The sequence below is a fragment of the Gallus gallus genome, chromosome 3, assembly GCF_016699485.2.
Source record: "Gallus gallus isolate bGalGal1 chromosome 3, bGalGal1.mat.broiler.GRCg7b, whole genome shotgun sequence".
Lineage (NCBI taxonomy): Eukaryota > Metazoa > Chordata > Aves > Galliformes > Phasianidae > Gallus > Gallus gallus.
The window spans coordinates 17,638,771-17,663,948 of NC_052534.1; the positions used below are offsets into that span (position 1 = coordinate 17,638,771).

A 25,178-nucleotide genomic window follows, 5' to 3' on the forward strand; every position below is an offset into this window, starting at 1 on the left:
ACAAGGAGAAAATGCTTTTCTGGGTAGTGTACACATTACCCTAAATGTCAGTTATTCCTCCTTCATACTCACTGCCTCCCTCAATAGATCTGCAAGACACAGCTCCTCTCCTCAAAAGCCAAGTTGACAGAGGATTCTCTTCATCCAGTTTGTCTGGAGCAGAAGTAAGACTTGCACCATCGCTTGCCCTCAATCTGCAAGCACAACTGAAATAAGCATTTAAACCACAGAATCAGAGAACAAAATCAGCTGCCAGACTTGAAGTTAGTTACTCCTTTGCAGCATCAGCTAAGCTAAAGTTGTAGGGCAACTGACGTCACTATCTTGGCTAACAAAAGTTCCAGCTGTTATATAGGATCTGGATTTTCAGAAGAAAAAGCAGAAACCCACTTGCCTTTATCCTAAAATAGAATTCTCATTTTTCAGAGTATTAAAAAAAAAAAAAAACAACCACACAAATCTGCAATTCTGGATTTATAGCAACTATGTATTTTCATGCAAGTGTGGGTGTTGATGTATATTTTGTGGACTAAGGTGTGGAGGCTCAGTGAGTTGAACCTGTGCCATGGATGACGTCAGTCAGTTGCAAAAAAATGATTCTGGGTACAGCGTTAGAACTGGAAGTACAAGCCAACAGCTCTGGCTCTGTCTCTAGAGATCTCAACACAAGGCAATATTTCATTTGTAGGATGGAATACACAGAAAAGAAAATAATGTACCTGTCTTCCGCAATAGATGAATGACCAAATAGGTCAAGTATCCAAGTTACATCAACAAGATACAGGGTGGTGTTCATTTGGCCTTTTTGTTTGTTTTTAATATGCTCTTTTTCAGTCATATTTTGTTCAATGAGCTTCAGATGAAGTATGCCATACTCCCCAGACTTCCAAACTCACAACATATGCTAGCGTTACACATACCACACTAAAAAAAAAATGAATGCCACCTGTTCAACAGCATCTCTCTCCCTGCATATGCATACAGACAGAAGTAGCTGCTGCCACTAAACGTCGCAGAGCTGAAATTTATTCAATCAACTCTTCCCTTCTCCAGGCAGGATATTCTCTCATAGACTTGAGCAGTGCTAGGCAGAGCAGAAAGTAAATGCAAGAGCAGTGTTTTGTTGTCCTACTCATCTCTTCCCTTAATGGAGCTATGAATGATACCCACAAGGCCTTAAGCCTTACAAAAATATCATTTTCTCCCTTAACTGTTAAGCAACACAACAATATTCTAAGTATACACTTGGTTTTGCAGCACAGCACTAACAAAAGCTTGGCTTCTTGCACTGAACCAATGGACAATGCAATCTGACAGTCAGATCACTAGAAGAGTGGCTGAAAAAAGTCCTGTCTGCAACACTGGCTAATACCGAGAGAACAAGGAGGTGGAGGGATGAGGTAATGGAAACAGGGAAAGCAGTTTATCACTCCTCTCTCCCCGGCTCCCCATGCAGAGGGGCTTTCATCTGAGCACACAGGAACAGCAGAGGACTATGTTCCTACTCGTGACCCTTCTTTGAAAAAGTACAGCACAAAGTGTCAAGAAGTTAGAGAAGAGCTGGGGATGATATGAAGAAATCTGGCATTCCAACAGCCTCATTCCCAGCTTAAAACTGGGAGGCAGTCCTACTACTATTTCACAGTCTGCTGATTTGCTCTACTTTCACAAACCAAGAATGCTTAAGAAGTTTTAAGCCTAATCTCTGTTTAATGTCTCAGATTAATCACGTTAAAATTCTGTTTCTGGAATCCAACGTCATCAGTGGCACTAGCAGACCTTTTAAAGTTCAATAACAGAAACTAACAATTTCCTTGCTTCAGAAGATGATCTTTCTTGAAGATTGCAATGGCGTGTAAAATGTGCAAAATTAACCTGTGTATGCATACTCAGAGTAATTAAAAATAAATCATTTTGCATACTTGTTTCCAACATTTATCATACGATGAGAAGCAATTAGCAATGGTGCTGATGCATACTTGTTGGTGGATTTGAGAAAGTGTTGCTCTTCTCTGCAGCTCATAAAATACCTTCTTTTGTAGGAATTAACTCCAATATCATATCCAATTGTATATGCAACCATATGTGCTTCTGATTTTATGACTGAAATGCAGGAAGAGTTGTGCTGAATCAACTCACAAGACAATGGATTTCTCAAAATCTTCAGTGATGACAAAATCAGACTCATTAGAGAAAAGCATATGGCTGTCACAGCATGGGTAGTTTCCCTGTAAGGAATGTTTTCCCCTTCTCCTCTCAAATTACTTCAGCTATAAGTTTCCACCAAGAACTGCAATTTCTGGGTTACAAAGCAAGTAGATCTGTAGTAGTAGTTTGTGTTAGAGGCCATTTCTCCCACAGTAGTAGTACTTTGCCATTAAACAATTAAGACTTATGCCGTGCATGAAGTTGTACTAACACAGGTGGATGCAGACAGTCACACTTTGTGCTTCCAAAGCCCTCTGTAAGAAGCACAAGCCCTTGGCATTTCTGCAGTAAGGAAAATCTGCAAGGACGCTCATTTTTATAAGGAAATAAACAGCGAAGTGAAAAAAAAAATACATTATTAAAGGGACAACACTTCAATAACACCCTGATTCTTACCTCCTGTATTTCCAAGTAAAACATATCATCTTAGAACTCCCCATGACTGTGCACCCCCTGCCCTTGTATCAGAACTCACTTCACAGAACTGCAGAACTATGGAGTGGTTGGGGGAACAATGAACAAATGTAGGCTGTTGCTTGGTCAAGTTTTCACTATTTCCTAGAGTGAAGATTTCACGACCTCTCTGAGCAACCTGTTCTACTGCTCAATCACACACACACAATCAAAGTTTTTTCTTTCCTTGAAATGGAATTTCCTCTATTTCAACTTGTGCCTGTTGCCTCTTGTCCTTTCCCTGGACTGGGATGAAAACAGCACGAGTGCCACAAATGAAAACTGCAAACAGAAAGTGCTGCCAAGCACAGAAAGTTGCCAGGTCAGTGAGAGAAAAGACTTTTCTCGTCTCAAGGTACAAGTACATTGTTTTGCTCACAGATGTAAAAGGGAAATATTTCTAGCCTGCTGTTCAGGCACTGCCTGTTTAAATACATTTTATTTTCATCTCACTGGGTTCTATGAACATGGAAGCACAGAAGCACACACAGGCAAGTTACATATGCTAGCACTACTCCATGCTCTGTCACCTAAGAAAAGTAAACTTATGTTTTCCATTTCTGCAGACAAACTGTGCCAGCATCTTCACCCACACAGCTGTATTTTTCCTTTTGCCAAATGCAGAACGGTTTAATTCTAAATTTCAAGTAAATACTCCTATAGTCAACACCAGTCTTTCCCCTATTACTTACCCAAGCAATGAGGCAAACAGAAAGAGAAGGGGAAGAAAAACACATCACACAAACTAGATTGCTTCCAAGGACATGTTCAGTGGTTAAGTTAGGCACTGGTACAACCTTAGGCATACCCCCTCTCCTACAGAACCTCACCTGCCACAGCTTCCACTGAACCTCCATCCCACCCCCACCAGACATGGACACTCACCACGTTCTCACCTCTACAATAGGACATGATTATGTCTGTGTTACTTTAATTGTGAAAGTAACTCTCATTACTTAACTGCCTTTTAAAACTACGTAATTCAACTTCTCCCCTTCCGGTTCTTCAGATACACAAACGTCTCATTTGAACAGCTCTTAAATGCAATTTTTGTACTGGCAAAAAACAGCTGCCACCTAAAATCTCTTCATCTTTGCTCTCATTTGATTCCTCAGGTCCTTCAGCATTGTTGCTTCATTCTCCAAGCCTCTACTTTTGCTCAGCTCTACCAGAATCACTAAGCTGACTTTTTCCGAATCACAGAATTTCCATCTAACCTCGATCCCACCTTTCCTTAACAGAGCAGTGCTTTTGCCATTCTGATTATATCTCTCCAGAAGGCATGAGGAAAAAAAATACGTTTATCATAAGATGCTAAAGCTATAGAAATTGTAAAAAGAAATGGAATATGACATGACAAAAACGAGATAAGTGCACAAAGTAGTTATTCAAAAATGGGGAATTTCAGTCCCAATTGTCTCAGAGTTAAAGCTCACACATTCATGGGATTTGCATTTTATAGTCTCACCTTATATCCGTTCTCCCTATCAGTTGTCTCATCCCGTGTATTTGCATACAAGGCCATCATTTTCTTCCCACATCTTAGAAGCAGGGTGCAGCTGGATGAAGCCACCACAGCTGCACTTGGCACAAGGACATCACAAAACAGGACAAAACTCAACATCTTATTACAGCCAGATGTTGTTTCTCTTACTGGAGTTCCATGCTCAACAGTCATTAGAAAGAATATCGCTCCCAGTCACAGCGTAGCAGTGGAGAGAGATGCAAGTTGTCTGCTCATAACGAGGGAACATTCAATCAAACCTCAATTTGGCACTTCGATATCTTTTAAATCAATCAGCCTTTAAAAGGTGCTGCCATGCAATGCTAACCATGGAATACAGACAGATTCAGCGCACTGCACATTTTTATAGTTGACAAGAACATTTTAGCTGTTCATAGTGTAAATGCTGACAGTGACTTGGAAGAGAGAGATAAGTCTGATGTTTAAGATGTTGAGCTTTGTAAGGCTAAACCCGTAACAAATAACTTCACTCTCTCTAAGGTGATAAGATTCATAACGAAAAGATTCCAATCCCATACCTACCCGCGCCAGCCCTGGTGCCCATCTGCCCCTGAATTGAGATGCTTCTGTTGGCAAAGACTGGGAAATATCAGCAAAGACCAGTGAAGACCATTCCGTTCACCTCAAACAAACACCCTAGGTTGCATTTTTCCCTGTTTGGCATGCTTTGACTGCTTCAAAGGTGGATCTGACACATGCCAGAGCTGGTGTGCACACTCATGAACATTGCTGCAATGCGCTACTTCACCCCAGAAAAGGTAGAGTTTAACTGCTTGCTGAAACATTTGTCTTGCCATTGTCTTTGTACAGGACATTTTAAAGGTGCAGGCCTTTCTTCGTTGATTATAAAGGGAGCCTGGATGACTAGCACTCACTAGGCACTTAATCTTTCCAGTAGCCAAACTTATCCAAGAGGAGCTCTCTTCTAAGCTGTTAAGGCAAAAAAAGCCTCAACAGATTCTCTCCAGCACAGTCCCTGCCAGAGTTTCTGGCGGCCGCTGATATCAGACCCTAGCTAGGGAGCAGCCAGGTGGAATGAGACCGATTCAACTCACCCATTTCAATATTTTTTAAATGCCTTTTCTATTGAGGGCACATCTTATTTTCATAGAATATCCTGAGTTGGAAGGGACCCAAAAGGATCATCGAGTCCAACTCCTAGCTTCACACAAGACCACCCAAAATTCAAATCCAGTGTCTGAGAGTATTATCCAAACACCCCTTGAACTCCAGCAGCCTGTTCATAGAATCATAGAATGGCCTGGGTTGAAAAGGACCACAGCAATCGAGTTTCAACCCCCTGCTATGTGCAGGGTCGCCAACCACGAGACCAGGCTGCCCAGAGCCACATCCAGCCTGACCTGGAAAGCCTCCAGGGATGGGGTATCCACAACCTCCTTGGGCAACCTGTTCCGTGCCCAGTGCCCTCTGAGGCAGAACCTTTCCTTAACCCCCACTTGACTCCCCCCCCCCCCCCGACACAGCTGCATGCCATCCCCTTGGGCCAGCTACTCCTCTGCTCCCTGTGAGGAGTTCAAGCTGCCATGAGGCCTCCCCTCAGCTCCTCTGCTCTAGGCTGAAGAGATCAAGGGAATCCAGCCACTCCTCATGCATCTTGCCCTCCAGACTCTTTCCCATCTTCGTAGCCCTCCTTTGGGCACACTCTAATTGCATTATGTCCTTAAGCTGTGGCGCCCAGACCTGCAGCCAGAGCAGGAGGCGGGGCCACACAGAACAGAGCAGAGCAGAACAAGCCCTCCCCTCACCCACCAGCAGTGCCAGGCCTGGGGCAGCCCAGGGTACAGATGGCCCTTGTGGCTGCCAGGGCACGCTATTGGCTCAGGTTCAACTTACTGCCACCCAAAAGCCCCACAGCCCTTTCCCACACAGCTGCTCTCCAGCCTCTTGCCCCTAGTCTGTCCACATATCCAGAGTTGCCCCATATCAGCTGCAGAATCCAACACCTAGTGTTGTTAAACTTCATGCAGTTAGTGATTGCCCAACCCTGTAATTTATCAAGATCTCTCTGCAAGACCTCTCTGCCCTCAAGGCAGTCAGCAGCTCCTGCCAATTCACTGCTATCCACTAACTTAAATTCTCTCACAACTTCTCTTCAGACATCTATATACTTTCTCTGTTGTTCTTCAGCTTGCTTCTTCTTCAGCTTTTCAACTAAGTACTCTTCCTGTTTATTCTGTTCCTTTATGCTTGCTCTTTTGTTCCTTCTATACACACCTGGCATTTCAACAGACCTTATTAAAATCAGGACCTTCTTTTACCCTACTTACTCTGCCAACTCCACTCAAACTACCAGAGAATTAAAAGAAAGAACTGAATAAATTGGTATAGTAAAGGAATAACAGACATCTCTCCCATTATTAATAAACTTTTTCATACCCTATGGTAGATTTGATGTTTCTTTTCATGCTAACATCAGCACCGTGTTAATATTTACTTTTACTACCAAGATTATGGTGCTCCCAAAACAGTAATAAATATTGACTGAGTATTCTCAAGAAATAAAGTTCTAAACTTAATCTACTAAAAATGATATATTTTTAAAATCCTCTAATGACTGTTAGAACGGAGAAAGCCATAAAAACCAGAATCTGGCTGAAGAAATTTCAAAGCACCATATTATATGGAAGTTTCTAGCATTTCATGGTCAGAAAATTGAGTTCTTCCTTATACAGAGCTACAAAGAGCTACTCAATCCTCTGGGATTCAAATTCTTCCCATATGTTGAACAACATGGAACCAGTACTACCAAAAGTCTCCAACTCAGGCAAGCTATCTCTAGTTTAAGTTGATTTTTTTTGTTTGTTTGTTTAAAGATTAGTATTAAAAAGGTCAAATATTAGCTTTTTGGGTTTTGTTTTTTATTGTTGCTGCCAGAAGAAATGCTAGTTTGCTCTAGTGATCAATTTCTAACAGTCTACATGAAGTAAACTTGTCTTATCCTAATTGCCACTTAACCCTAAGTAACATGCAAGAAAAACCCCACAGGCACCAAAACGCAACTTCATTTTGGTAGGCACCACCAACAGCATCCTGTGCCAAACACAGGGATTACTTCCAACCTGGTGAAGCAGTCTATGGACATCCGTCTGACTCCTGAAACACTGTGGGTGAAGAGCAGTTCCCAACACAACACCCGCAGCATGACACAGAACAAGCAGTCCTCACCTTAGGACACTTTAAACGACCTCCAGCTTCTCCCATGAACGTAAAGCCATCATTTATTTTAGTTTATTAAAGACTAAGCCTGCATGCTAATTTTGAAATCAGATTTGATTACCATTCTCTCGCAAGACAAACACAAATAATACTCTGAAAAGTATTTTGGAGAATTTTTGTAAGCAATCTAAGTACTTTCCCTTGAAAGCAGGATTTCATCTTGTATGTCCAGTTTAAAATAAGAAAAACCCATACAAAAAAAAAAAAACAACAAAACCCAAACTCCTTGGTTAGGTTTTGGCTTTTCCTTTTTTTTTTTTAATTAAAAGTATTGAAGCTTAAAATTGTAGATTATTTTCAGAGAACTGAGAGAGCTCTTTAACAAAGCAGCAACCTGTGCCACAGCATGAATGTTGCCACTGTCTCCTTTTAGCAGATAGCTTCATTTATTTCCCCAGCGCCAGTTTTCCTGCAGCTACTTCTCCTCTCCCCAAGCTCTCCTGTCCCTAACACTATGCAAACTCAACCTCACCCTCTGAAACAACTTGGAAAAACTGGCACATGGCCAACTTGCAACTGATACCACGGTTTAAATACCTTCCCAGCAAAGTTGCACAAACTTCAAAATACTCTGGGATCAGTCATTAAACTGTTTTTGTTTCAGTTACAACACTAATGAAAACCAAATGTCTACATTTATTTTAGCCGGCTTTACGGCCTAGGGACTTTGCTCGAGAGAGAGGCCTGTATCAATCCTCATTTACCCAGCTGAATAGATTAGTCACAACATTGTACAGAGATATGGAGAATACTTTTAAAAGATTTAATTATAAGAGTGTTTCAGCCACAGATTTAATTAAGGCGGCTCAATTAATTGCCTCTGAAGTCTTCAATTACAGAGCACTTTCAGCTGCAAGTTTACAAGGCTCCTTTTGCAAACAGATTGAAGACTCAAAGCTAATGCTACAAGATAAGCTCTTGCAAACTGGATGCTTTATCTCTCCAAATAAGGCACACAGTAACAGATCTTGCCTGAAATTTAACTTTCCCCAAAGCATTTCTCTGTAAAACCACAGGAAGATTTCACTGCATTATTCAGGTGTATCTCTACATATGTATACAAGACACAGTCAACAAACAGGAGTATTCTAAGTGGGAAATGGAGGCTACAAAACAAAATGCTTTGTAGAAATCTGCCTTTCACCCAGAAGTCATGGCATTCTGCTGCTGATTTAATCTTCACTCTCTACTGTTAGGTCAGCAAGTTAGATTTTCATACTGATGCTCAGCAGCCTATAGTGAACTGATGCTTCGGCTTCATTTATCCCTAAAATTCATTTTAGAATACTTTGTACCTAATTCTCTCCACAGCAAACAATACCAAAGTTCTGATAAAACAAAAATCATAAACATCATTGATAAAACAAAAATGATAAAACAAAAACGTGCTGACAAATCTCGCTCAGAATGGTTGAAAATGCCAACAAAAACTTCCAATGACAGCACTACTTACCATCTTCTGTACCTCAAGGCACTGACAACGTGCACCGCGTGTTTCCAGCTAGCATTCAAACTGCTCAACCTCACAATTAATGACAACTGCTAAAGAGCCCAAAATATCATGGAAAAGGAACAAAAGCTTCACAGCTAAGCCCGAGTCCCTTACTAAATAAGAGACATCAGAATGCGTACAGTACTTGGGTATATTCACATCTCAGTGTTCTCTTCAGGACTACTACAATCCAGAAGCTAACAGTTCATCACCTATTTACAGAAACTAAATTGTCTCTTTTAGAGGTCTGTGTGTTTTTGTCCTTCTCCTCTCCCCCAGACATTTCAAGAAGAAATTGTAGTACTAAACATGTGGAACAGTTTCGTGGTAATCTCAAAATGAGGAGAAAGGAGCAAAATGGAGACTTTGGACTACTACAGTTACGTTTCACAGAAGCATACAAAGCTACCTGAGGCCTTAGGACACAGTGCTTTCATCATGACGTTGAGGATTACTGACAACAGTTATCACATCAGAAGCAAAGAATTTTCTCAAAATTTCAGCTAAATCGTCTCAGAAAGCAACTGCCAACATGATTAAGTAGCACAGCTATTTAAAGGTGAATGAAAAATTATGAGAATTAAGAAATTATTCTTCCCATTAAGTCTATGCACTTATTCTTCACCATTTTAAGAAAAGAGCATTAAGGCAACGTTTATTCCACGTACAAGAAAGAAGTATCGTAAGAGAAGACTGAGCAGTATGAATTCAAATACACCCTTTAAGAAACTATCTATAAACAATATCATTTCTCAGTACATATTTTCTCAAAGCCTGGCAGCCTTACAGAGCTGTCACGCGCTATCCAGCAAAGATGTCCCCTTTTGAAATCTCAGATAGATGCAAAGATGCCTTCATTTATTAAACCGAGCATACCTACAGATCTTAATTTATTTCAGGCACTCAGCACATAAGATTAATAAAAAGCAGCTGTATTAAACAAGCAATACCCACAGAGATCAAGAATAACGGATCTCCTCAACACAGCCAGAGAGAAGTTCCCCCTACAAGTCCAAATCACGAGCTTTCAGAGGGCTGCCACATCCTGTCTGCAAGACAGGGAACTTTAGGCAGTTTGAAACCTAGCCTATTGTTCGGGACCAACTTCTCAAAAGCAAATACATCAACCAGCATTCCATGGTCACCCCCCTCCCGTAGGGGAAGAATCACATCAAAAGCAGATTACAGAGAACCAACAATACTGAAGAATTCAAATTCAGAATAGTGATTTTTACAGCCCATAGAAGAAGCTTGTTTCTCACATAGGAAACCATCTGTGAACGTACTGAGGAAAAACATGAATAGTTATTAATCCTTCCTCAGTGGAGGAGAATGTGATTCTTTGAATAGATCTAGCAGTCTCACTTTACAGTTTTATTCAATTCTGTAGTTGGTTCAAGAGCCACGTTATATCACACAGATTGTTTTGCAACACTAACACGGAGACAAGCACAGCTCAAGAACATCGTTCTCAGCTTCCTTCCTATAAACATGCTCACAGAAGCCATCACTCCTCTGGAATAAGAACAGGGAATGCAGTTAGCATTTAGGATTTTCTTCTTCCCATGATTCTTTGTATCTGAGGTTTCTCACTGTACGTTAAGGGAAATATGAGAACAGTTAAGGGACATTGCTCTATGAATACGCCTGATCTTGAGGGCTAGTGGAATTAGCTTTGGAAGCCAGCTAACTGCTGGAGCTGGCCAAGGGGACTGATGGAAAAGGAGGTAATCCAGCAGAGGTATGCTGTTCTTTGGGTTTTCTTCCCCTGTCACTAGCCCAAGTGGCCATTCTCACTATAGCACCATTTCCAAATATGGGAAAATAGACAAACAGGACAATTAGGAAAAAAAAAAACCACACAAAAAGGCTTTTTCTAGAAATCTGCTTAGAGAGGCGGCCTGAAATTGAACCGCCAAAGAAGCAGATTACTCAAAGCTCCAATTCATATCCACCTTCTTCCCAAAGACTTTGAATGTTGTCCAAGAAAACTACAGCTTGCCTCGCTGTACTGCAGGATAAAGCTTTCCCTTTCACAGTGATAGGGTGCTTGGCTCAGAGGAAGGGCTCTGTTAATGGCATCTCCAATCATGTATAGGAAGTGCAGAATACATGCTGCAGATTCTGAATGGAAATGGGAGATATTAATGGCAGTAACTGCTAAGTGGTATTTATCTTCATGAATCACTCAAGATATTTTGCACTACATAGATAAAAGCAAAGCAAGGTCTCTATAAAAGGCACAAGCCATAACACAGCTCTCTGTAACTATCACTTCAGACAGACACCTCTGCAGCTATTGCTATGGATACCAAATGCATAGAACAGGTTTTATCAGTTTGGAAATTCAGCTCAGACGTACCTCACTGAAATTAGCACACGAAGGGTGTTTTATTTACACACTGTAAAATACACTAGATGCTCCTCTGTGGAACCATTTCAGGTTTATGATACACACAAGCTACAAGACGATTATACTTTTGTTAAAAAAAAAAACAAACACCTTTAATAAGCTTTACACCCAAAAGAACTTTAAAAGGTCTACAGCTGAATTAATGTGGGAAGGGACTGGTACCCACTACTGTACTACAGTGGTGACAGAAGGCTATGTCCAAGTTTCTGCCCCTAAAGACATTTTCCTTTGCATACGAAGTGGGATGGGACAAAGCCATTGTGACAGTGGAGCTCCAGAGTAATAATTTAATTCCTGGCACGCACACAAGGCTATATTTTACAAAGAAAACTGCTGCTAACTGTTTATTTGCCTTATTAAGATGGTTAACTATCTTCCAAAGGTCTACTTTTTTAATACATGCTCTTCCCGACTCAACCATGTGAGGACATTCACCTTTTCCTCTTTGCATTTTTTTTTTCCACTGGGTTGCTTCTTGACTTCTGGCTTCCCTTTCAGCTTCTTCTGACAAGGAAACTAGCCACGTGTCCTGTAGGAGTTGTTAATCACATCCTCAGAAGAGCTAAGAATAAGATACTACCAGTACTTAGTCTACTTGTATCTTCTCTATAAAAAACAACAGGGTTCATTTTCATCAGATTTCAAACATGCCTGACCATGCCTCTACCGATGTGATCTGGGCGATGAGCAAGTCACCATCTGACTCCTGTTTTCGTCACACACTTTTCCCAGCAGCAGGCTCTGGCATGCTCTGCAGGTAGTTTGCACGGGCTTGGAAGTCAGTGTGTTGTGTCTCTGGATCAAGATTTGAGCAGTTGCACGAACACATTCATCACTACGATCCTTATTTTGGAATGGGAGAAAAGTAAATCAGAAGCAAGGAAGAAACTAAGCAGGTAGTTAAAAAAGCAAAGAATAGACAAAAAAAAAAAAACCCTTTGAGCGTAGTGTTAAGCAAGAAGTCTCTCCCAAGCATTTAACCTATTCACATCTCAGAGCATGCAGGAGATGTATGTTTTAATTTGCTTGCTATGTCAGCTCTTTGCAAGACAAAAATCACCACCTCATTTTTCCAAATCACAGGAAATCCTGGACCTTCTCTTGCTTCATGAAGATGCACAAAATTCAGCAGGTATTTTGTATTTAATACAGCAGTGGCAGTACTGCATTCCTTACTTCCTGAGCTCTCTATTTAAATGCTGATTGACATGGCTCCAAAGTACTGCAGGGCACACAACAAGCAGGCTTACTTCACCACAGAGAAAAAAAAAAGTAACCTAGAAATGCACCTGGACAACTAAAAAGCTAATAAAAAATAAAGGTATATACAGACACTTCTGCATGAACTCATTCCAGAATGAACTTAATCCATTCTCAAAGCAGACAGCAGAATTAATGCCCACTGGACAGGTAACTCCCCATGAGAACAGCATCATTTGGATGCAAAACACTAATTTGAAAACAGCTAGTAAGAACCTCCTCTCCTTCATTCCTCTGCAAACAAACATTAAGATGCTGACATATCCATGGCAACTTGTGCTGTGGAAACCAGACTTCAACATAACCTTTTAAAATATGATGCCAGTTCTTTCACAGAGAATACATTGAAGGAACTATAAACCCTGTAGGGTGACACAGTAATAATAAATCTGAATGCAAACGTCAGTAGAGCCCAAACTTAAAACCCACACCTGCAGAAAAAAAAAAAAAAACCCACAGGGATTTCAGGCTGATGCCATCAGCTTTTAAAAAGGTAATTCATTGCACTAAAGACTCCACACACCCTCTCCCTCTTCAGTACCGCTGGTGTGTCAAAACAATTAAGTCATAGCAGCATGCCCCCTGCCTTCTTAAGGAACCTCAGATTTAAAAAAGCTGTACCAACACTGCATGTCACATCAGTTAGCACTGACACAACCTCCTCATCTAGAAAGGTGAGGTGATACAACAGAGCTGGGATTCCAATGGAATGCAAGTTCTACAAACTACCTGCGTTGTTACAGGTCTTGAAGGAAGTCAAGCAACTGTGCCACACATTGGAACTCTTTGAGAGAAGAGATTTTCAGCAGTAGTGGGGAGGAACAGAGTGAAGGAAGACTGTACTTTTCCAAATACAAAGGTTAAGAGAAATATGAACAGTAATCCTACTGTGATGGATATGTTTAAGGTACTAAAATGTTAACTAGTTTTTCTTCAGTCTAAGATACTGTAGAAGAAGAATCCAAACAACTTGGGAATCCAAGAATGAGAAAATGCTTGGGCTTACATACTAGTTCTTAATGCAGAAAAGAGATACGTGTCTGAAGAATTTTCACATCTGCAGCTACAGACAAAAATTAATCCTTAGAGCGTAACACACTGTGCATGGAAAACAGGGCCAGGAATTTAACATGCCCTTCAGCAAATCATAATTCAGTGCCATATCTAAGATTAAGATGCTGACAATTCTGTCTCCTAGGTCCAAGTTCCTGCTGCCAGATTACTCTGCCTCTCAGTTGTGCATGTTAATTGCTAGTTTTAGGAAAAAGGGCGTGTGAGATAAAGGCTGCTATCTGCTAATGAGGGCATGTTTTACTTCATATCTTAATTCTAACTCAGAGTCATGAGCAAAGCAGTCTGAAATCTCAGAGTTTGCTATCAGACTTACCATAGGGCTTTATGAGTGCAATTTCACCCACGTCTCCAAAATTCTGTATGAAGTTGTCAAGGAAAGATTATTCTGGAAGTTTGTAGCCGCTGGTATATGCTTAGCATATCAATTAGAAGATATTTACAGTCACAAAGTGGAAGTGAGCCAGAAGATTCATAAAAGTATTTTCCCCTTGTTATGCAATATTACTTTTCTTTGAAGGGTTGGGAGTGGAAATGAGAGAGTACAGATGTGCTGTTTTGATAGCAAGACCCATTAGCATGAAATGAGAAAGCGATTAATAACCCAAAGCTATTAACCATTTTGATATCTCTTTAATTTGTATGGCCCAGCTTTCCAGAAACTATTCTAGGAGTTTCTAGTACTATAAAGTAATGGTTGGAAAGAAGCTCAATAAATCAGCTAATTCAGCCTCTCAGAATGGGATTAGGAAAGCAAGGTCTAGACATAGTTAATCCATGCCTTAAAAGGCACTCTGAAAATGGAAATACCACAGTCTCCCTAACCAATCTGTTCCAGAGATCCACAGCTTTTTCTAGTGTCCATTTACACATCTTTGTTGCAATTTAAACTCATTACTGATGCTTCTGTCATCAGAACAGCTGTAGCAAACACCTACTTTTTTATATCTCATTGGAACACAGTTCTTCCTTCTTCCTTTAGTCTTTGTTACTTGAAGGAATCTGTTCTTGTAAAAATATAACATCTTTTACAAAATAAAAATGGTATTTTCAAGACTGTGTTCTCTTTACCTGCATCTATACCATCTCCAAGTAGTTTAGCTTCTGAAGTGGCACACCTAAATCTAGGATGAAGGACTATCATATTACTTATGGAAAGTTACCCTGCTCGCATATTTCAGTATATCCAACTTGCTTGCAACATTTCCCTTAACAGAATCACATCCAGTTTAATTGCAACATTCCCCAGACCCTTTGCACAAAATTCATTCTATTTTTCCACCGTCCACTTGTGCAGAGACCATCATAAAACAGAAGACCTCGAGTTCTGTCCTCACCTGAAAGGTGTATTAACTCCCATGTTACTTTTCCAGTCTGTTCAAATAATTCAGAACCCCAACCCCATTTTCCAGCACATGTGCAGTGCCCCCCACCTCGGTACCACCTGTTGCTAACACTGCGTGGCCTTAACTTTTCACCCAAGTCAAAAATCAGTGCAGGAACCCTGAAGAGACCATTCAGCGTAGACAACCTTCTGGTCTGACAGTGTTCCATGAAACTACTTAAGGTTTTTCCACCAACTTTACAGTGTTTAGAGAAACATTTCCTTGCTTTTCCATATAGGCAGTATCATTTGAATAAACTCAAACTAAAAACACATTTGATTCTCCCAAAGACACAAGACTTGATAGCGTATCATGAGAGGAGATTCAACTGCTTGTCAATTTGGCTTTCAGAAAATTTATGTTTATTTACCACCTTTGTACTTTTTCCACAAGAAAAGCTTACAAGATGTTTGTATTCATTGCAGAGGTTTCACAGTCTCCAGTTCTCCAGTCGTTCTTGCAGGTCGAACATGGTGAACAGATAGAAATGATCTCAGTCAATAGTTTGCAGAGAAAATCTGTGCTTTCATTCACATATGCAACCAGAAAAGCTCATCTAAACTAACCTTTCCCATCAAGGTTCCAACCAAATAATTTCTTCACATACTTTCACCATTCAGCTTTACTATTACTTATCTACACCCTAAATTAGTAAACACTCAGCATTATGTCCAAGTTATCAATAATCCAATTTGCTAAACTGGGAAAACCAAGCCCTAATTTACAAATGGAAGTGATCTAACTGATCACTAACTTTTTCACCAACAATAAATAAGGCCTTCCACCTCCTGTTCCAGTGAAGCTGGACCCATCACCCTGGTGTGCATGTGATCACATGTAAAACTCATTCAACCTGCTAACCAGAAAGCTAACCTAGGCAAGTGAAGCAAGTAGTTTCTTGTTGGCTTAGCAAACTATATGGCCTTAGGCCATGAGTGTATCAACATGAAGAATTTGCAAAGCAGGAGGCAAGACCACACTGCTGGGAAATTGTTGAGAAATACAAATTAGAAACTTCTACAAGTGTTGTCTTTGCAACTTAGAATGTTACCACAGTGAGATCATAGCCGCTACACGTGGCAGCCATATCTACAACTAAACTAGCTGACCTTTACATTGTAGATAAGAGTTTCGGGAAGCTGGCCTAGACAAGGCCAAGTTCACTGAGAAAAAGCAGCAATGAAGAAAGAAGAAATGAAGGAATGGAACAAAACTGCTGCATCCACGTGCTCTACCCTTGGTAATGAACACGGGTACTTGCTTTTGTCCATGCTGTATTACAATAAAAAGGTCATTGCTAAAGACTACCCAGAAGCAGTTCACACAGGAGATAAACACTTCTTAAGAGCTACCAAAATAAATATTTACTTTGTTCAATCTTTTTGCTTACTGTATTTGTTTTCTACTCCGCCCTGGCCATTCCAATTAGTTAGAGCTGTGACACAATGAAGAAAGTTTGCAGCAAAAATACCAGAACAAGTTTCCAGTAAAAGCAGAGGAGATATCACACAACTTTCTCTTAACAGGGCTCACAAAAGCAGCTGGCATTAAGCCTTGAAGAGAAGGCAGCACATTCGTTTCAGGATATCATTCAGACCTGATGTTATCAGTCTGCTCCATTTTACCTTGGAAGCTCTGACCATCTACCCCTTCCCTCAAAGGGAGAGGGAAGCGCCAAATAGTGGGGTAGACAAGTAGGACCTCTGGTAATTATTGGTGGGCCTCAAATATACAGACGCACTATTACAGCTTCAGATCATGGGTTTTTTTGTTTGTTTTGGTTTTTACAGATTTAGCAGCCTAAGTTACACATACAGCAAGGAACTTGAAATAGTACATTTGAATCGTCACTGAAGGTTAGAGGAAAAGATGGCAAGGAAAAACAAAAATACAGTTAGCACAGGCAAACAGAGGTGAGTCTGTCCTGCTTAGAAAGAAACAGCTCAAATTTCCAAAAATGAATCCCTGTGCTGCATATCAGGAAAGCTGTGACAAACACTGAAGAGCTTCTGCAAAGTATAAGGGAGAGAGACAACCTCCCACAAAGAGCCACCTTCTAGACATGCCGGCGATGAAAGTATGTTCCCAAACAACCTCTTCAAAACTTCTGCATTTCCCTGTAAAGCACTCTGGTTTGTAGAGCTCAATATTCAGGGCAATAACAAACAGCCATGTGACCCTCTCGTGGAAAGGCCATGAAAAAAAAAATCTGTCTGGAGTTTATGTTGGCTGGGCAAATCAATAAACTTAGTCATAACTCGACAGCACCACTCACAAAGCCAGTAATTGTTTTCTCACTAACGCCATCTCTACCAGTTTTTTAAAGGGAGAACAAGTTGCCAAAGCACTGATACGCAGCAGATCTGAAACTGGCTTTGCCTAACAGCAGGTTAAGCAGGGAAAAACAGTTCCTGAGCCAACAGGTCAGCAGCTGCCCTTGGAAGGGCCAGTTGTAGCACCTGGCCAACCACAACACTGAAACTGGTGACAAAAGTAACGTATTAACATCATCATACAGCAGTATGTCTTACAAATACTGTATTTTTTTTTTTAATTCTCCAAAAGCTTTGATGCAAATTCTACCTTTTTCTGTTTCCAACCATAAACTTTCAGAGCAAATACATGCTGATTAATTCAGGCCTACAAAATTGCTGTTTTTCAAAGCCTCAGACTTTACTGTCACAGCAATGAGTTCTAAGCTATATTAGCGATTTCAGTTCTTATTTTTATACTGATTTGTATGTCATGCTGCCGCCTGTACAAAAATACAATAGAATCAAAACATTTCACGTGATTTCACTTCAAAGCGTTAAGATTAAGTTACCGAATTCTTGCAATACCTGCTGGAGTTTTTTTATGGTATTAAAGAAGCTATCAACAGTAAGTGAGAACACATGTTTCAGACTAGGCTAAAGTTTATTCCAACAGGAAAAAAATTCCCTTCAGCTTCATGTAATTATTTTGAACAGCGTATGTAATATTAAAGAAAATATTTTAACTTAGATATTTAAACTAGATGGCGTGGTGCTCTGTAATTTTCTAAGCTCAAAACATCATAGCTGTGGCAATTTTTAATTAATTACTCTTGGTTCTCAAAATCCCCCTCCTTCTTCCCTCCCACCCAAAGCTATCTGCACAAAACTGAGTTCTCACGTGACCTCAAAAAACTGTTGCCAGCGTGCTATTTCAGTATCGGAATAGCGGCATGGGTATTACAATATTAAATGCTTTTATCTTCAGAAATATCTCGCATCAGCCACGTTGCTGAGCACAGTAACCATATTCAGAGAAAAGAAATGGGAAAAAAATTGTAAAAAAGCCTTCTAGTCTCACTTCAGGTCTAGAAATACCTCGAGCCTCAGTCTACAGGTGTCAGGAACCTACCAAGTCTTACAATTAACAGGAACGTGTTTAACACAGAAGAGCACAGATGAGGCCCCATGAAGAAAGGTTTAATTCCAGCACTTCCCTGCAGCAAAACTGTAAACTGAGCTGCATCATTCCGCTCGCATTCCAGATAGAATAGATTTTATGTTTACAAAGTACATCTTCTCAAATCTCTCTCTTGATGCTCCATCCGGTACATAAATATTTAATCACAGACAGGCACTTCGTGAAAGGCAGTTTGAACACAGGGAGATCCATTTGCCTCTGGTATAAGCTAAAAAGATTTTTAAAATTGTATGTTGTACATACAGTCAAATATGACACTGGTTCAGAAACTTTAGAAAGACGTGCACAGAAATAACTGATTTCTTATATTTGTCATACTAGGTCTGAAATAGTTCTAAAGAATCCACACTGATTAAACAAGTACAAGTTATAAGACAATTATAGTGTATTTGGAACGTTCAAACTTTTAACAGTGCTCATCAATACTCTCTTCAAATGCCTAGGAAGACTGCAAATGTGGTACTTTGGGAAAGCAAGCAACAAGAACAGCGTCAGCGGTGGAAATAAAGCTGCTTGCCTTTGATTTACTCCTTACAGCTCCAACAGGCACATCTTATCACACACACGGGCAGTAGTGGGAAGAAGAAATATCAGGAAGCCTACAGCAGACGCCTGCTCACAGCCCTTGCCCAACCTTAGTTACATAAAGATAGAAGGTGAAGAATTAAAGCTCCAGGGGGCCAGAGATCCTTAGCAATGCAGGGATAACAGCAGCTGAATTTCCAAGCACCGTGGCTGTGTGCAAGAAAGAACTATTGCTTAGAATGCACACTTGAGCCTGGAACATAAATGTTTTCAGATGACAAGAATACATTTCCTCCTATTAAAGTTAGAGCTGCCTCCTTACCATCTATCTGCATGTCAAGATCATTAACAAGGAGAGACTGTACAAGAATAAAATACAGCCCACATCTGTTAATAGTTAAGGCTTAATTTAGTCATTTTTATTAATTTGTGCTACAAAAGCACAAGAACTGTGTTGTGCTAGAGACAGCACAAGAATGGTTTTATCATGCTGTGTTTGCCTGTCTCTACAAAAACAACTTGGTGCTATAGATTAAGATACGCAGCAAGAACTTTCTTCATATACTTGCAAACAGAAGGCAAACAATTTCCAGACATCTGCTGAATACACTAGCCAACCAGAGCACAAGCTTTTCACCTTTACTGCAGTATTGCTCAGCCTGGAGCAGGGCAGGCTGAGGGGAGGCCTGATGGCGGCTGCAGCTCCTCACAGGGAGCAGAGGGCAGCGCTGAGCTCTGCTCTGTGTGACAGCGACAGGGCCTGAGGGAATGGCATGGAGCTGTGTCAGGGGAGGGGCAGCTGGGGGTGAGGGACAGGGTGTGCCCCAGAGGGCGGTGGGCATGGAACAGCCTGCCCAGGGCAGTGGGCACAGCCCCAATGGCAGAGTTCAAGGGACATTTGGACAGCGCCCTCAGACATGGGGTTTGGATTTTGGGTGGTGCTGTGTGAAGCCGGCAGTTGGACTTGATGATCCTTACGGGTATCTTCCAACTTGAGACATTCCATGATTCTGTATTTCTTACCCATCTATCCACCAACCAGCTACTCTCTCTCCCCTCAGTGCCACCTTCCCTCCCCACAAACCTTCATTCTTGTGAGGTCTATGCTATCCCACATCTCCACCAGCAGCCTTAAGGGTGATCACCACTTCTCCCACCCCATCCCCAGTACCTATTCTTGCTCCTCTCCACCCTGCTCATCCAGCCTCACCACTTCTGCTTTCAGATCTCCCTCCCACACCACCACCTGACTCCAGTCCTCCTTCCCCACAGTCTACCAGCCAGATTCATTTACCTTAATACTGAATGCAAGAGAATCTGCCTCAGCGAAAGTTAAGCCACAAATAATATGCACAGGTAGCAGGGGGTACATAGCTTCAAGAATTCACCTTTTATCATCATAAAGTTCCTTCACATACAGCCTTCCTAGCCAATGCATCTTCTGCTACTCCATTTTTCACCAAGCCAGCTGCACAGCACTCTTGACTTGTTGTATGTGGAGTTTCAAAAGTTATTTGACAGATGACAGATAGCCTTTGACAATTGCAAGCCTTAAAATCAAAGTTCAGATGGAAATTTTGTCTTGTTCTATTAATACCAGGACTCATTACTGTATTTTACTTCACTTAGGAGAGATCCCTTTAGAAGGGTAAGTTACAGTTACACAGCTTCCATTTTTAAGAGTTAAGAGGTACTTTGTTTACAACAAAACATGAATCTGACAAGTTCTGATTAAAACCCTCAGTGCCAAGCAAGGCTATTTTAGCATTACGGTCTCACTAAACATGTAATTTAGAGGTTACAGCGCACTCTTACACCACAAAGCAACGTGCTTTTCTTTAGGGCAGAAAAGCAACCTGTCTTTTCTTTTAATATCAGAAAGAGCATTTTCACACCTTCCAAGAGTGTTTAATTTTCGTTGCACTTCACACCAGAGCACAGCTGACTCGGTAAGAGCTGCTCACAGGAAGTCACACTAAACTCAGAAATACCATATGGCTGCTGAACTAGAAAATAGCCATGGTTACCCAACCAAATTAATTCCACTGATCGCTTTGAAGAGAGATAGCGGTATGCTTGCTAATTATCTGAGGTGCTTATTATGTATTTCAAAGTTTGCAAGTAATTCTATACTTCTATCAAAGCTAATAAATCAATCATCTCTGTTAAAAGCTTAGAGGAAAGCAAAGCTTACGGCTCACATCTATGGCTAACATATGAGAAACATTACTATGAAAGCCATTCAAAAAGACTCCTCGTGGGAAAGGGTAACATTATGAGAACTAAGTGTTTTCACATGTTCTTTTTACCTTTGTTCTTTTATGGTCTTATTTTTCACCTCTACTACAGCAAGACTTTTTTGGAGGCTACTAAGCTGAATTCCATCTCTTTCTTCCCAAAGCCCTTTGGGACTGTTCTCCCCATATCAACACCTTTTGTTCCTGCTACAGTAATTCTCTGATCAGTGCAAAACAGCTTCACATGCCTTTCTCCAAGAGTCAGCAACAGAAACAGGTTCAGAAAGATGAGGGAAAAGTCAAAGGAAAAAAAAATCTACCTTTCTCAGCACGCGTAAGCGTGTCTGCTAACAATAAATAAATCCAGAGCAAGCTTCCTCCTGAAGTCATGTATTGCCTATTAATAATTAGCAGGAGAAGGCAAACAGATTGAAGCAAAGCCCCTGCACAGGAAAGCCCAAACACCAGCACTGCTCTACTCTAGCTCCCACACAGGTGAACAAGCCTTACTGATCACGTTGCAACCCATAAGTTTTCCTGCACCAGGGAATTCAAAAGCAGATTAATAAGAAAAACCCAATGGCTGTGTCTTATTGCCCATGTATACGCACCGCACCCAAAAGGGGAAAATTCTCCTGAGTTACACTGCGAAGACTCAAATCCTAATGTGGTCTTCAACATCCTGCATCACTGCGTATAAGGCCTTCATTTCATCATCCATCTGCTTTTAACTGATGTAACACATTTAAGCTTCTGGTCCCACAATAATCGTGTTCTCAAACTAGGCTATTATACTACTGCAGGATATTACTCACTTTGCTGTGGAAGAGAAAATAAATCTTTCGGCAGGATTTGACTTTGTTTTTTATTTAATGAATTCTAAAATACATAATGCAATGCCCATGTTTAGTTTCCTAAACAGAATACTGTCAGCAAAGGCTGCTGTGCTCCATAAGCTTCCAGTCTAAAGATAATTACTAAAACATCAAGATTTTTTTTGTTTATTTAGGCTTTTTAATTTGTATCTCAGCTCACTTGTACCATCAGCCCAGCAGCTTCCCAATGGCAGATGTGGTTTATAGGAGCTACTGAAAAGCTAAAGCACAATTTTTCCTCCAAGCATATGTTTATAAACATTATTATTTGTTATGGTCAACAATTTAGTGACCACAAACTACAGTGCTTGCAGCAAGAGCCTATAAAGGCTCATATTTTAAGTACCTACAGCTTTCTAATAAACACGGGCAGCCTGATCTGGTGGGTGGCAATCCTGCCAACAGCAGGGGGTTGGAACTAACCCATACTGTAATTTCATGTCCCCACTCTGTAGACCGTTCCACAATACACAGACCTTCCACCCCTGCAGGCTGTTTGCCTCAGGCTCTGGTCCCTTTGCCAAGTAAAGGAATTCACTCTCAGGAAGATCCTACATCCTTATCTGCCCCAGTTACTTTCTTGCCCCTTGATTCCGCTGCAATTCTACTGACCAACACTTTTATAGCTGACCATGTTTAATAATGATCCCATTGACAATTAGGATGTGCTATCTTGTTACTTGCTACCCTTGTTACTGATTTACAGGTACATAACAGAGGCTTTTTTGTTCGTGTGTCCAAGCCAGCAGTTCCATAAGTGTCCTCTCCAGCATGCTACTTCCACTCTGATCAGACAGCTCCATTCATTTATAACACACACACACCCTGCAGACGCATCTTTTGAGCAACTACAGCTCTTTGTGCCTGTCCTGAGGAAGAAACAGGCCCTATTTTAGGCGGTGAGGCCCGGGCACAGCTGCGGGTTCCCCATCCCCGGAGGTGCCCCAGGCCAGGTGGGATGGGGCCCTGGGCAGCCTGAGCTGGGGGGGCAGCCCTGCCCATGGCTGGGGGTGGGGCTGGGTGGGCTTTGAGGTCCCTTTCAACCCAAACCACCCTGTGATTCTATGATTCCACTCGCCAACACAGTTTGAACCATCTCTCCTTCTGCAGAGCCTTACTTTTCATTCTAACCCAGAGGCTGAGAAAACAGCAAGTACCCTACTGCCTTCCACACAGGAGCATTCTCAAGTGAACTTTTAATACCCTCCACCAGAAGGAGGGAAGGAGCCAGCGGGCGCTGTTCCTCACGCCGGAGGCAGCCCATACGCCTCCGAACATCCCTCCGCCTCAGCGGCTCCTCCAGCCCACCTACAGCAGCAGCCGGCGCTGAAGAGATGCGGACCGAGCGCGCTGCCCCAGCGGAGCCCCGCTAACAACCCGCACCGAGGCCAGGCCCGGAGGGAGGGACGCGGCGGGGGCGGGCGGAGTAGGGCCGCGCCCCGCAGGACGCCGTTCTCGAGCGGAGCCTCGTCCGAGCGGCCGCGAACCGGGCGGGGCGCCAGGTGCCCGCCGGGGCCGGCCGCGGCCGTTACCGCCCTCCCGCCGCGGGGCCGCGCACGCAGCTCGGTAGCGCCGAAGGACCGCCTTCCCCGGCGGTTCCCCTCGCCTTCCCGCCCCGGACGCCGGGCGAGGAGGGGAGGCGGGAAGCTGAGAAGCCGCACGCCTACCTGTGGGCTGCCCGCTGCAGGGTCCCGGAGGCGGCCGCCGCTACCCTGCCTGAGCCCGTCACCGCGGCAGGAAGCGAGCAGCACCCGCGGCGTCTCCGCCGTGGCGCAGTTACCATGGGACGGACGCCCTCTCCCTCCGGAAGTCGGCGCCGGCGACGGGGCGGGACAAGGAGGCGGGGATGCAGCCATCTTGAGCGCGGCGCCGGGCCCGGCAGCTGCTGGCCGCCATATTGAGCGTGGCGCGGCGGAGGGGATGGCCACATCGGTGGTGACTTTGGTCATTTGGGATTGGCGGTGGCGGCGGTAAAGCCCTACGCCACAAGTCCCTGAGGTCGCGGGCGGCCCTCTATGAAAAAACAATCCTAGAATCATTAAGGTTGGAAAAGACCTCTAAAATTATCTAGTCCAACCACCACCACACCCACTGAGCCATACGTGCGCCACATCCGCGCGGTTCTTAAGCACCTCCATGGACCACGACTCCCTCACCTCCCGGGCAGCCCGTGCCACTGCCTCACCGCTCCTTCTGAGGAGAAATGTTTCCCAGTGCCCAACATAAAATAAAGATCTGGAAAAGAATTTGACAGCAGAAGGCTGACACAAGAATTTCCCTGGCAGAGCAGCATGCATAATCCCCAAAATAGGATCAGCATGCCTTGAGGGGTGAGAGAGGGCACACAGAGCCCGGGAATGGGGTTTTGTAGCACCCAGGGCAGTTTCTTCCCTGATATAACACATCTTCGCAGGTTCCTTCTCTGCTCGCCCCAGCAGGGCCACAGTGTCACGCTGTACACACACTTCCAGAACTAAAAGCCTAATATCGTACATGAAGTCCCATAGAGCAAAGAACATCTGGACAATTGAGTGCTGAAAGGCCAGGAAAAGCTTGCCACAGCCATAACTGTGCTGTCTTGTATGCGTGTGTTAGTTTTTAATGGCATGATCAGATGCCATTTTGTCCCCAAGGATCCCTGCCTCACTTAGCACACAGATTGGACCAAAACGCAGCTCCTCACAGATGTGTCACTGCCTAACTTCGGAGGTCTCACTTTTACAGCTTAAGTAAAACTGCATATTCATTGTTTTTAAAGACGAGAATAAAGCATTACATACTTTGCAGTGAATCCCTTATACACCACAGGCTGCTGCACTTTCACCCCATTGTGAGGATAACCAGTTCTTTAAAAGCCTCTCATAATCATGTGGAACCCCCAGGGTCAAACTGCCCATGGCTGGGGAGTCAGGGGTTGCAGCCTGAGTCAGAAATGCTGATTTGCTCCCTGTCCCTCTTCACTCAACATGGTTTTTATTAAAGGCTCATTATAATTCTGTGTTCTGGCTCAGATTTCATCCCAAACACCAGGAATGTGTCTGTTG

General features: G+C 42.4%; 1 protein-coding gene across 2 annotated transcripts in view; it reads right to left on the reverse strand.

The window, feature by feature from the left end:
• The window catches only part of DISP1 (dispatched RND transporter family member 1), an 85,675-nt gene extending 61,729 nt beyond the window's left edge, over positions 1-23,946 (reverse strand). For both annotated transcript variants that reach the window (XM_040698520.2, XM_040698521.2), the window contains exon 1: positions 23,802-23,946. The gene's annotated coding sequence lies outside the window, so the exon portion shown is untranslated. The remainder of the gene's footprint in view (positions 1-23,801) is intronic.
• Positions 23,947-25,178: the final 1,232 nt, after the last annotated feature.